The sequence below is a fragment of the Bison bison genome, unplaced genomic scaffold (genome assembly GCF_000754665.1).
Source record: "Bison bison bison isolate TAMUID 2011002044 unplaced genomic scaffold, Bison_UMD1.0 scf7180017864050, whole genome shotgun sequence".
Classification (NCBI taxonomy): domain Eukaryota; kingdom Metazoa; phylum Chordata; class Mammalia; order Artiodactyla; family Bovidae; genus Bison; species Bison bison.
Genome location: NW_011494622.1, coordinates 7,365,596 through 7,379,737, shown reverse-complemented (window position 1 = coordinate 7,379,737; position 14,142 = coordinate 7,365,596).

Below are 14,142 nucleotides of genomic sequence, written 5' to 3'. Positions count from 1 at the left end.
CAAATGAAGCATGCCTACCGTTGAAAGTATAACGTGAAAATAGTCTTTCAATCTTTTCCTTTAATCTCCCTTTAAAAAAATCATAGTGATTGTAATTTTGATTTATAAGAATTACTACTCTAAGATCTTTATTTGAGCAATGTTTTTCAATCTTATTATCTTTTAAAAGTTGATGTCTTTTAACATTCACTCTTCCAGTATTAGTGATACCATACATTATCTTATGCAGAGTGAAATGTTTATCTTTAACCTATTTTTTTGCTCCCTTACCACATTCTGTAATTTATTAATTAAAAATTAGAAATTACATTTGCTACTTTCAAGAAAATGGTAGCAATCTACAATATAAAATGAAACTAATAGAATGTATACCAATGAATGTCATCTTTCAGTGTTATATAACATATTTATAAATATACTTTCAACAAATCTGTACCATTGTGTTATTAGACAGATGGTGTATATAACAAGCCATGTGCATTATAAAAACATTCACACAGATTCATAACTTCAGCAGGTAATTATCATGAAAGGTAATTTTTATATGGGAAAGTACCATGATGTATGTTTTATTTTACATATATATATACATAAAATAAAAATTGACCAGTACATGAAGTAATGTATAAATGATAAGAATGACAAAAGTAGATAAACCTTTATGTGGCTGTTGTCAGTTTCAAATAATATTTTATCCGTGTAAATATAATTTTCACCAAATTAACTAGTAAAACATGAAGTACAAAGAGTGTTCTGATAATACCCTAATATTCCATAAATACAACTTGACAACCTTCCCAGTGAGGAGTCTTATTATCAAAATGAAGTATATTATTATCATCCTTTATCATATTTTATAACTTATAAAGAGAAGTCAAAGTATTTATAAATAGCCTTGTGTAACTTTGGTTCTATTGAGTGGAGATGATCCAATTTTCCATCTTCTCTGAAAGATCCATTTTAGTTATATAACTAAAGATTTTTTAAGGTTTTGTTTTCATTTTAGTTTTAGTTTTCTTTTTAGTTAAACAAAACTCCCAGTTTTTCCATTTCTTGTTCTTGATTATCAGTATGACAAATCACAAGCGTGGTCTCAGATTTTATTCTTTAATCTCTGGGAAGATTTAGGAAGGTTTGGAGTGGATTCCCTCAATCCCACATTGTAATATTTGGGATATTTGATCATTCAGTTCAGTTCAGTCGCTCAGTTGTGTCTGACTCTTTGCATCCCCATGGAATGCAGCACACCAGGCTTACCTGTCTATCTGCAGCTCCCAGATCCTACTCAAACTCATGTCCACTGAGTTGGTGATGCCATCCAGCCATCTCATACTCTGTCTTCCCCTTCTCCTCCCGCCTTCAGTCTTTTCCAGCATCAGGATCTTTTCCATTGAGTCAGTTCTTTGCATCAGGTGGCCAAAGTATTGGAGTTTCAGCTTCAGCATCAGTCCTTCCAATGAATATTCAGGACTGATTTCCTTTACGATGGACTGGTTGGATCTCCTTGCAGTCCAGGAGACTGAATAGTCTTCTCCAACACCACAGTTCAAAAGCATCAATTTCTTCAACGCTCAGCTTTCTTTATAGTCCCACTCTCACATCCATACATGACCACTGGAAAAAAAATAGCTTTGACTAGACAGACGTTTGTCGGAAAGGTAGCGTCTCTGCTTTTTAATATGCTGTCTAGTTGGTCATAGCTTTTCTACCAAGTAGCAAGCGTCTTTTAATTTCATGGCTGCAGTCACCATCTGCGGTGATTTTGGAGCCCAAAAAGCAAAGTTTCTCACTGTTACCATTGTTTCCCCATCTATTTATCATGAAATGATGGGGCCAGATGCTATAGTCTTCGTTTTTTGAATGTTTTCATTCAAAAAGCCAGCTTTTTCACTCTCCTCTTTCACTTTCATCAAGAGGTTCTTTAGTTCTTCTTTGCTTTCTGTTATAAGGATGGTGTCATTTGTGTATCTGAGGTTATTGATATTTTTGATGTAATGTAATTTGATCATTAAAGTGAAGTCGCTCAGTCGTGTCCGACTCTTTGCGAACCCATGGACAGTAGCCTATCAGGCTCCTCCGTCCATGGGATTTTCCAGGCAAGAGTGCTGGAGTGGATTGCCAATTCCTTCTCCAGGGGGTTTTCCATACGTACCTGTGCACTGAAGCAAATAATTAATATGGTGAGAAGTTTCTCCATAACGCTGTCTTCTTTAATGCTGAGGTATTTTTTCAGAGAAAACTATTTCTCTGTATGAGTAGCTCTTCTGCACAGCCAAGTATTCAGTCTTCAAGGAGCCAAGTGGGTCCAGATTAGCTGTGTAAGAGAACAGCTTTTGTTGATGGAGCAAGTTTTCTTTCATATACAAATAGTACTGCCCTTAGCAGCTGAATTGCAGACTTCTCTAAAGGCAGTGTGACAAGCAGATGCTTCTTAGAGTATTCAGGGAGCCTGGCTCACCCAACAAAAGTATTACCTTGCTAAGGAGAGAACTTGCAAAATGGCAAGTACTCTGTCCACTATATGTGGAAAAGATAGTTTTCTTTCACTGATTCTTTACAATTTCTATCAGCATATCAACAGAAATTAGGTGCAGTGTTCAACAATCTGAGACTTTCTAGTCAATGCAATAAGTATGCAGATAACGCATGTAATACAAATTCTTTGGGTTGATCTGTGGATTACTCTGCAAATACAATTAGCTCAAAGTTGTAAAATAGCTTTGGAAATAAAAGAGTTCATAACATTTGTAATAAATTCTTCATATAATATATTCCATAATTCCTCATGTGTATCCAGAATCTTTGATTTCAATCAGACTTATAGAGGGAGCTGTGGATGCCTGTTTTTCCTGACAGAAATGCCAGCTGTTTATGTAAAGGCTGGGGCAGGGCAATAAAACCCATCTCTAAACTTTACATGAAATATGTAAGCCTAAATATTCAGAAAAGATCAGTCAGCACTTAGATTTCCTGAACTGCTTTATAAAACCCACAGGAGTGTCGGAGAAGAAAGTGAATTTGAGGGGCCATTGAACACAGACCATTTTCCAATTACAGGCACACCTGTGCTGCATAGCTTTCTGCTGATCTGTTGTGAGCATTTTACAGAGTGGTTTCATAGTCCTTCAAATTCCTCATTCTTCAGTCCAAAATGGTCTGAGGGTGTTGTTGGCAGGCTTGGACTTATCACAGACTTCTCTCTGAGATAATTTGATACCCTACCCACAGTGTAAAATGTTTGGCCTGGTTGAGTCTCAGATGCCACCCATTGACACTCTAATTAACAGCCTCAGTGCATTGGCTTCTGGGGAAAAAAGGAGTTGTTTTCTTTCAGTTAGTGAGAACCAATTGCTGGAAAAACCAATGACTCAGCTCTTTGCGGTGAAACTATTTACATGGGCAAGAAAGGCTGCTGCAGGCTTATAAAAATCTTGCTGCAGATACTGTTTTTTCTTTCCTTATGAAACTGTGGTTCAGGTGGAGTCATGCATCTTCAAACTTTTTTTTTTTTAACATCTATTACTTAAAATAAACATGTGCTTTGCTGCCAGAGGATCTGAACAACAATTACCTTAATTATTTCTGTTTACTCTTGGAGTATCCAAAACCACAGTATGAGAGCTGTTGGCCTTTTAAACACCCCTTTCTATGCAGTTAGTAAACAGTAAAGGATGAATATAAAGTCTATCTGTATTTATGCGGTGGTTTCAAAAAGCCCACATTTTTGAATTGCAGCTTCAGCATTTTTTTAAATCCTTCCAACTATATTTTGGATATCTCCTCTGGAGAAAAATGTTAAGGAAATAGCATAGCTTGCTTTTCTAAAGCTTAAACTACATTTTGGAATCTTTTCCAGCATCACTGTTGCTCAAGATTTCCGAGGGAGAATATCCTAGTAGTAGTGAGACACAAGGCAAAAATAATGTCTGAGACTCTTTATAGATGTGATTAGGAAAAGGCACACACTACCCTTCTTATGTTTTGTTGGGCATGTTTGCCTTTATGCTCTTGACTATCACATTAAAGGAAATACTCCAGCGCTGAAGGTGGTGCCTTCTTTTGACTCCCTCAGTTCACTTAGACTCTAATTTTTTTTTTTCTTCAGCAGTATTTTTCACTGTAAAAAAAAAAAAAAAAAAGCTAAATTTAATAACCTACCATCAAATATTTTGTTTAAAAAGTCACATTGCAGAAAAAAATAAAGATATCTGTCATAATATGCATAATATTTGTCATAAAATGCAAGGTGCATTTTCTACTAGCAATGGAAACAGTGGTCAGGGAACACCAGTGTACACTTCCCCTTGTGAAATGAAACCCAAAATGGAGTTGGGATTGCTAAGAGAGCTCTCTAATTAGAGCCAAGAAGACATTAAGGCTGTGTTACTCGGGTACTTGTTAGCCGAAAGAGAACCTGACTCTTGAGCTGATGAAGGCATCAAGAATATCTGGCAGGTTCTTGTGGTAGTCTCACTACTCATCAGACCCCTATCTTAAACTTGTGGCCCCTTAAGGACAGATATTTCCTGACTCACATCAGAGTCGATCACAATTTTCATTAGGTATCTGTTGACAACCTCATGGTTTTTTGTCTGTATAAGCAAGCCCCTGACTCTTTCTCGTCCCTGGAATACTCTTTTGAGGTAACCTGAATCTTTGTCTCCTGAATTGAGACACCTTATAAACTCTTTTCTTATTGGCAACCTCCTGCATTATTTGGGGGAGGGAGTTTGGCAGTCTAAGAGATAATTAAATGTTACTTTTAGAATCAGATTAATAACAAGCCTCATATTAACATTGGCTGTACCATTAAAGTTGCTGTGTATTTGAGAATAAAATTCCTTTTTGTGTCTTAGTTCCTCATCTACAACATAGAAATATTACAAAAATATGTGCCTACCTCTGGTAAGGGAATACTGTAAGCCTAGCTCTTTTCACATTGAATCAGTGTCCGTATGTATGAAGGTGTCCTGAAGGTAAATAGACTCTTGGGTACCACTATTAATTCTTACAGCCATTTCAGTGAATATATTGAGGTTGTAATTTATTTGTTGGCCTTTTAGCTGAGGATAGTGGGGGAGTCTAAAGATTTCTCAGGTTATAGCAACAACTTTAGAAATAGCTGTAAATAGTGTTTAATTCATCACTAGTCAACACTAGGTCTATAAAAGTTGGAGTGATTCTGACTGTATAAATTTCAGGTGTATATTCTATGAAAAGTTTTGAAATTATCAATACTTTTTCCTCTCTCTCTTAGTCATCCTTTTCCCATCAACATTAAAAGAGGTTGAATAAGAATTAAGTTATTTATAAAACCAATGGGAATAGGCTTGTTAATAATGTCTAGAGGCACCTTTGTGATAGTGGTAGAATGCTTTGGATTGTACTCCTCATTTCACCTGACATAGCATTCTCTCTCTTGGTTTCTTATGTATTTTTTCTAAGCAATTAAAACTGTACCAATTCTTAATTTAGCTCATTCTACAATTGAATATATTAAGGTTAAATCTGTGTTCTTTACAATGATCGTAATCTTGTAGAAAATGTCTTGCATAAAAGGAATTATTTTGAGTAATACTTGCTAATGAACTTTACTTCATTTTTATTCATTTACAGATGACATTAGATACTCAGAAGGGGGAGGAAACATACTTGTCCTTGTCATATAGCAAAACAAGGACGTTTGGAGATCTAATGCAGGAATATTGTATCTACCTGTCAAGAAAACAGCAACTAAAGTGTTTGTTCCTTCCTGGGGGGTCTTCAGTCAGTGAGGTTCTGTTTTAGAAACGGTTGTAGGTAGAAACAGCTAATGGCAAGCCCTATACAGTATCATGTACAAACTCAGAATTCAGGACGTTTTGCTGATAACAATAGCTAACACAAGGCACTGTCACTCAAAGTACATTTAGGGACTTCCTTGGAGGTCCAGTGGTTAAGATGCACCCTCCCATGCAGGGGTACAGATTTGATCCCTAATAGGCAAAGTAAAATCCCACATGCCTCCCAGCCCAAAAAACAAAATATAAAACAGGAACAACATTGTAACAAATTCATAAAGGCTTTAAAAATGGTCCACATCAAAAAAATGTTTTAAAGTACATTTAAAGTAATTTCTTTTTTTTCATTTTTAAAAAAATTTATGTATTTTAATTAGAGGCTAATTACTTTACAATATTGTATTGGTTTTGCCATACATCAACATGAATCCGCCACGGGTGTACACGTGTTCCCAATCCTGAACCCCTCTCCCACCTCCCTCCCTGTACCATCTCTCTGGGTCATCCCAGTGCACCAGCCCCAAGCATCCTGTATCCTGCATCAAACCTGGACTGGCGATTCGTTTCTTATATGATATTATGCATGTTTCAATGCCATTCTCCCAAATCATCCCCCCCCCCACCAAAAATTTAGAGAAGAGCTAACACCTATCCTACTCAAACTCTTCCAGAAAATTGCAGAGTAATTTCTGAGGATCCATTGGCAAAATCGCTCTCCAGGAAATATGTGAAGTAATACACCCTTTGTAGGCAGACCTTAAAACCAACACACTGCATTAGCCTCTTGACCAATCACAGAAATAATCTCGCTTTCATTCACAATGGCTTTAAAATAGTGATAGTGTGTTAAAGCATTGCAGCTATTTGAATGCCAGTTTTATAAAAGCCTTACCTGGTCTCTCTTGCTGATGTAGATCTATAATAGACTGAAACTTCCTGGAGTTCAGTTAAGTACTGAATTATCCCAGGGCCAATTTATTAGGACTCTGTTTTAAACGCACCACAGGATGCTAGGCTGACTTCAAAAAAATCTTTGATTCTTAGGACACTGGAAAATAGAATCCAGTTATCGCAGGTTTTCTCGCTATTATACCCCAAAGACAAACACATGTTTATTAAACTTGGGAGATTTTCCTTTCAGACATTTCATAATCAGGTTGGTATCCATAGAGCCTATGCACATATTTGGTGGTAAGACAACACTAGGTTGGCAGGGACCTCTCTAAGGAGATTTTGGTTTTGACAGGAAGGACACGGAGATTCTGTCTGCCATATTGGTCACTGATCATGTTTTTTTTTTTTTTTTTTTTTTTTTAAACAGTGTTTCACTCTATTGTATTGCAGATGCTGTATCATCATACAAGTGGTTTGAGGGAATGCTGACTTCCAATAAAAGTAATGCTGGTTTTATTAGCGGTATGTACCTAAAATATATTTTAAATTGTTCTACTTTTCTAAGTGTGATTTTGAAGGATCACTACAGAGATCCAGGGAGGAAAATGGGAGTCATTTCAGAGAGAAGAAGCAGCACAAAGAAAAGTCAAACTTGTTGAGGTTCAATCTGCTATTTGAGAAATGAAATTTTCATTCTACAGTACTAAAATATCACACGATAACACGTAAATTTAAACATGTAGTGATACAAATGGATTCAAAAACACAAACCAAATCATTAGATTCTCACAAGGTATTTGCTAGAAATTTATAAGCATAGAAACCCTTCTATTCATGTGAAACGTGGGGTCAGCTACATTTCTGTGTTTGCTGTAAGTCTGACTTTCTTACAGATTTAATCTAACTGGGTTAACCAAGCAGAGTAGAAAGACTGCTGATGTGCACACAACACATGAAAACTGGCATTGTTATGAATGTAAACAGGTGTAAACAGGACTTGGAGTAAACAGGACTAAAGAAGCAGGGATTTTAGTCCCTGCTTCAAATTTTTCAAGTTTTCAATTTTGAAAATATTCTCTCTGTATTGCAAGGTGTAACACAAATGAAAATCTGAAACTGTATGTCAGAAGGAACTAGAATGTGTTTTTTGGAAATACTGTACAGATTTTTGACTAGGTCCTAGGGGGAAAAAGCTAGAAAAAGAAATTACTTTTAATATGCAATATAGATAGTTGGAGCCCTGGGATCAAATGATAGGCTCATGATGAATAGATACTTTGGGACAGCTCAGAAGTCCCTTGGCTTTAAAATTCCTTGATACTGTACTTAACCTTTAGAACTTTCCAAAAGCATACTGCACTCAAGTTGCTCCCTTGAAAATTTCCACTTTGAAAACAAAGTCTAGAATTACAGAGAAAATTATGACCCAGTGCCCATGTTCAAAATGTATGTATGTGGCCTCTGAAGAAGGGAGGCCCATGGGAGAGGAGTGCCGACTAGAAGCAGAGGTGAGCTGAGGAGCTGGACTTGAAAATCTACCTCTCTTTCAAGTTGGAGGACATACCTTTTCCATTGAGGAGTATCCATATGATTTTCATTTTGTAATCATTGCCTTATATTTCCTGTCTGCATATATTCATTTTCTGAATGAAAATTTATATTGCAGAGGTTCTCCTTGATTTAGAATTTTGTTTTGCTCCATCAAAATTTGTTCTCCCAGAGAATAGATATTGGGTAAGTTTCACACTTTTGAGAGACACTGTAAATCTCAATTTATGGGCCCTTTGAGCAAGGGACTGATCAAAGGCAATTCATGAAGTAAGACAGTCAAAGAGAGCTTCTGGTCCAAACTTCTTTTTTACAAATTAGAAAGTAGATGTTTAGGTGTTTATTCTAGATCAGTTAGCTTGAGAATTTATAGAACTAGAACTTAAGCCCCTCCTACCACCTGTTTAGTTTCATCCCTTGAAATCAGTTACAGTTTATGTGGATTTCTTTGATATTGCTTAAATTTACAGAAAAATATATAATCAAACCATTACTGATGATCTATCCTAAAGGTAGCATATGTTCATTTTTTTCTTTTTTCAAATCTCAAAGCATACGTTTGACTTTTAAAACCATTACTAAAGGTCCATAAATTAGACAAATCTCAATTCTCATTTACCCCAGACTATGTAGTGTATTGTGACTCCAAATTGGGGACATACAATTAAAGGTAAAATTTTGTGTTTCAAGAGATTTTTCAGGTGCTAAAGCGCATGGAATGTAAAAGTTCTTTAAAAAACGAATGATAGGAAGCCACTCGTGTCCATCAAGAAATGAATGGACTAAAAAATACAATATATATTCATGCAACTTAATATTTTTCAGTCTTAAAAAGGGAGGAAATTCTGATATTATGCTACAACATGGATTGTTGTACATTGAGACTGTTGTGCTAAGTGAAGTAAGCCAGTCACAAAAAGACAAATACTGTATGATCTCACTCATAGGAAGTTTACTGGGTAGTGAAATTCATAGAGACAGAAAGTAGAATGGTAGTTCCAGGGGCTGGAGAAGGGAGAAATGGAGAGTCTTGGTTTTGCAAGATGAAAGCATTCTGGAGATTGATTGTACAGCAGTATGCGTGTGCTTACCACCACTGAACTGTACATGTTAAAATGGTTAAGATGGTAGATTTATGTTTTGTGCATTTTACCACAATTAATAATTTAAAAAAATAAACATAAAAACAAAACAAGAAACATTAGATAAAACTAAACAAAATAATCCTAAAGGAAAACTCAAGTCTGATGGTGAGAAAAAAACTAAAGTACACTTTTTTTTTTTTTATTTTGCTTGATGTGGTTTTCAAAGAAGAGATAGTTAGCAAGCCTGCCCATTGAAAGAAAATAGAGAAACTGAAGCTAATGGCACAGTGATATCTATTTATTGATTTTATTCACTTATACGTTTGTTTATGATTAAGAAATTGTTGCCATTTGAATGTGTAAAGAGTCAACATAGTCCACAGGTTAAAGTCCAAAGTTTACTCTGACTGTTTGAATCCTAGCTCAGCTATTTAGTGATCACTACCCTTGGACATGTTACCTAATCTCACAGTGCTTAGATTTCTCATAATAATATGGGGGTAATTATACTGCTTGTCCCAGAGAGTTGTTGCAAGGACTAAAAAAAATTAAATATCTACTGTCAAGGCTATGGTTTTTCCAGTGGTCATGTATGGATGTGAGAGTTGGACTATGAAGAAAGCTGAGCGCAGAATTGATGCTTTTGAACTGTGGTGTTGGAGAAGACTCTTGAGAGTCCCTTGGACTGCAAGGAGATCCAACCAGTCCATCCTAAAGGAGATCAGTCCTGGTTGTTCATTGGAAGGACTGATGTTGAAGTTCCAATACTTTGGCCACCTGATGCGAATACCTGGCTCATCTGAAAAGACCCTGATGCCAGGAAAGATTGAGGGCAGGAGGAGAAGGGGACAACAGAGGATGAGATGGTTGGATGGCATCACCGACTCAATGGACATGGGTTTGGGTGGACTCTGGGAGTTGGTGATGGACAGGGAGGCCTGGCGTGCTGCAGTTCATGGGGTCGCAAAGAGGTGGACATGACTGAGTGACTGAACTGAACTGAACTGCACATAGGAGCATTTAAAATCTGATACTTGATAAATATCATACAGTACATGCTATATTTTAAAAAATAAAATAGATACAAATTTAGAAAATAATTACCAGTTAATATAGTACTCAATCTTTTGTGAATTATTAGTAGACATAATGATCAAAATAATGCTTTTGTTCATTTTGTCATCTAAAATCTCTCTCCTGTCAGAAAATTTCAACAGATCATTCCAATGTTTTTGCATTTTCTTTTTTTTTTTTTAATAATTACACTGCTATACAATGTTTAACACTGAAAGAAAGAGAAGAAAGAAGTAGGGAATTCACATTTATTATCTGAAATACTGGGCTGAGGAACAACAATTACATTCTATTGTTAGGTATCAAATGCTGGAATCACAGTGATGATTGAATGATTCGTTGGTTAGTTGTGCTCATGTTTGGTTTTGTTTTTTATGCCTTAGAATCAAATATCAGCAAGTGGTTCAGATTCAATAGTGATGATACTATGTCATTAAAATGATTCAAGTAACATGAATAGGAATATTGCATGTCACATTTAAGATGAGTTCACTGTTATGAGTGGGCAGTGTATTTTGAATAATGTATTACAGATGTGCCTTCAGCAGTATGTAAGAAATTAGAACACAATCATTAGTCAAATTTAATAGGATCGCTTGTATAATTAATATTAGTACAAAGAACATATAATAACAAGAAGAAAAATTTCCTAAGAAATGCATCTGAAACTTCTTTTACATATGACCAAGTAAATGTTGAGGAAGCTATAGTAAAATCCTTGAGATAGAGGCTAATCCATATCAAGCAATGAATCAGTCTTTCAGAGGAGTTTATCATTAAAACCTTGGAATTAAACATATGTTGAGACCATTATTACATTCATAATGTTAAAACTTTAACTATTTCAAAATTTAATTCTTCACATTAGACTTGTGCCTCAAAGTAAGGATCATAAAATATTACAGACTGCTGAATTCATCCTTCAGCAGTGATCTCTAATTTTCAACCAAAACAAAACCCCACCAGCAAAAACCAAAACCCAATGTAAATGAGGCTAGATTTAAATTATTTTTAGTAATATAAAATGCTTTAGAAAATATATTACTAGATTCCAGTTGTTAAAGTCCCTATTAAAAATTGATATCTCTCCAAACTTTACAAATCTCCAAATGGTGAGTCCATGAACTCTTAGAAGGCTGCTGCTGCTGCTAAGTCACTTCAGTCGTGTCCGACTCTGTGCGACCCCATAGACGGTCACCTACCAGGCTCCCCCGTCCCTGGGATTCTCCAGGCAAGAACACTGAAGTGGGTTGCCGTTTCCTTCTCCAATGCATGAAAGTGAAAAGTGAAAGTGAAGTCGCTCAGTCGTTTCCGACTCTTAGCGACCCCATGGTCTGCCGCCTACCAGCCTCCTCCCTCCATGGGATTCTCCAGGCAAGAGTACTGGAGTGGGGTGCCATTGCCTTCTCCGCTTAGAAGGCTAGGATCATATTTATAGTAATAGAGAACCTAATTGAAAGAAGAATGGCAGCCTTAATTGGTTTTTATTCATTCAGTTCAGTTCAGTTGCTCAGTCATGTCCGACTCTTTGCAACCCCATGAATTGCAGCACGCCAGGCCTCCATGTCAATCACCAACTCCCAGAGTTCACCCAAACTCATGTCCATCGAGTCAGTGATGGATCCAGCCATTCTCACCCTCTGTCATCCCCTTCTCCTCCTGCCCCCAATCCCTCCCAGCATCAGAGTCTTTTCCAATGAGTCAACTCTTTGCATGAGGTGGCCAAAGTACTGGAGTTTCAGCTTTAGCATCAGTCCTTCCAAAGAACACCCAGGACCAATCTCCTTTAGAATGGACTGGTTGGATCTCCTTGCAGTCCAAGGGACTCTCAAGAGTCTTCTCCAACACCACAGTTCAAAAGCATTAATTCTTCAGTGCTTAGCTTTCTTCACAGTCCAACTCTCACATCTATACATGACCACAGGAAAAACCATAGCCTTGACTAGACGGACCTTTGTTGGCAAAGTAATGTCTCTGCTTTTCAATATGCTATCTAGGTTGGTCATAACTTTCCTTCCAAGGAATAAGCATCTTTTAATTTCATGGCTGCAATCATTACAGATATATAGAATTGATTGTTATTTACAAGTCAAGGGGAATGAGTTTGAGAAACACATAAAGTGACCTGGCTCCTATTGACTACAGGAAGGAACCAATCGTAGTATGAAATCTTCATAAATCCTTATAAATCTTCATATAACATCTTCATGTAACTCAGTGGTTAAATTCATAAGGAAAATACATTGAAATTGCCCAGCTCTATTCTTGTCTAGTTTTCTGGGTGTAGCTGGCTCATTCAGAGATGGGTAAGTTGTGAACATGTGGAATAGCTTGGGCAAACCTTCCTGATCGGACTTCTGTCAAGAGGAGTTTGTGTTGTTGAGTATGTCCTGCTGGTGAGATAGGGAGCTCTCACACTATCAGGTGATACCTAAAGGGAACTTTTGACTTTTTTGTTCCAAAGATTTTTAGTATAGAGCATGACAACCAATGAGGATGATTTAGCCCAGTCTCCCAACTCCCAATGTGCACTGCACATCGTCACCAAGCCAGTCTGGAAACCCTGCTTCAATCTTGTCATTCTCTTGCTGAAAGACTTCAGTGGTTCATCATTTATAATAGATTTCCTTGGCAGTATAGTTGAGGCCCTGCAAACTAACCTATTTAATAAGCTTGTCTCTTGCTATCCATCTGTTAAAAGCCTTCATTTCAACTAATCATTTACCAGCCTTCAAATGTAATTATGTATTTTATTTGCCCATATTTCTTAAATACCATGAATTTGGCCCATTTTTTAATCCAAAAAATACTTTAATTATCATTCAAGATGAATCAAGCCTGTATTTCTCCATGAGAAACAGAATCTACAGTGAATTTCATTCCCTTTTTAATTCCTGAAGCTTTTATTGTTCATTTTCACTTAGCTTATTCATCCCTGTACTGGTAACACTGGGTTTAATTTCCCCATTCTTCTTACTCATTTCAGCAATTTAATAGATATATGCCCACTTTTCCTTAGTTTTCCTTACACACATATATGTATAATGTATATAATATATATATATATGTATATATAGGTACTACATGTATATTCCTGCATGTAGTACCTATTACAATGTGTTTCCTTCATTAGACACTTAACAAATATGTGCTGATTGATCTATAAATATGTCATAAACCTACAAAAGATAATTTTGGGCAATGAAGAATTGGTTTATCTGGAGGAGGCAAAAAATCATAGGTCTAAACCAACTCTTTCCTCTAGCAACCAGTAATGCTGAAAGAATGGTAACCAAGCTAGGTAACCCAATGAATAGACTCAACACATGCTTAGGACACCATTACACCATTACACAAAACTAGATAATTTTTAAAGACTATCTATATTCAAACTCAAAGCACATCAAATTAGTCACCATGAGGAAAATCAGAACTTGGATGGCTTTCTCTTAATTTATAATTTAACATTATTTTTACCTTGGATCGCTATGGTGGCAGAAAAGTGAAGGAGTGATAATCAATATTTTAGTTCAGTCACTCAGTCATGTCTGACTCTTTGCAACCCCATGGACTGCAGCATGCCAGGCTTCCCTGTCCATCACCAACTGCCGGATCCTACTCAAACTCATGTCCATCAAGTGGGTGATGCCATCCAACCATCTTATCCTCTGTCTTCCCCTTCTCCTCCCGCCTTCAATCTTTCCCAGCATGAGGGTCTTTTCCAATGAGTCAGTTCTTTGCATCAGGTGGCCAAAGTATTG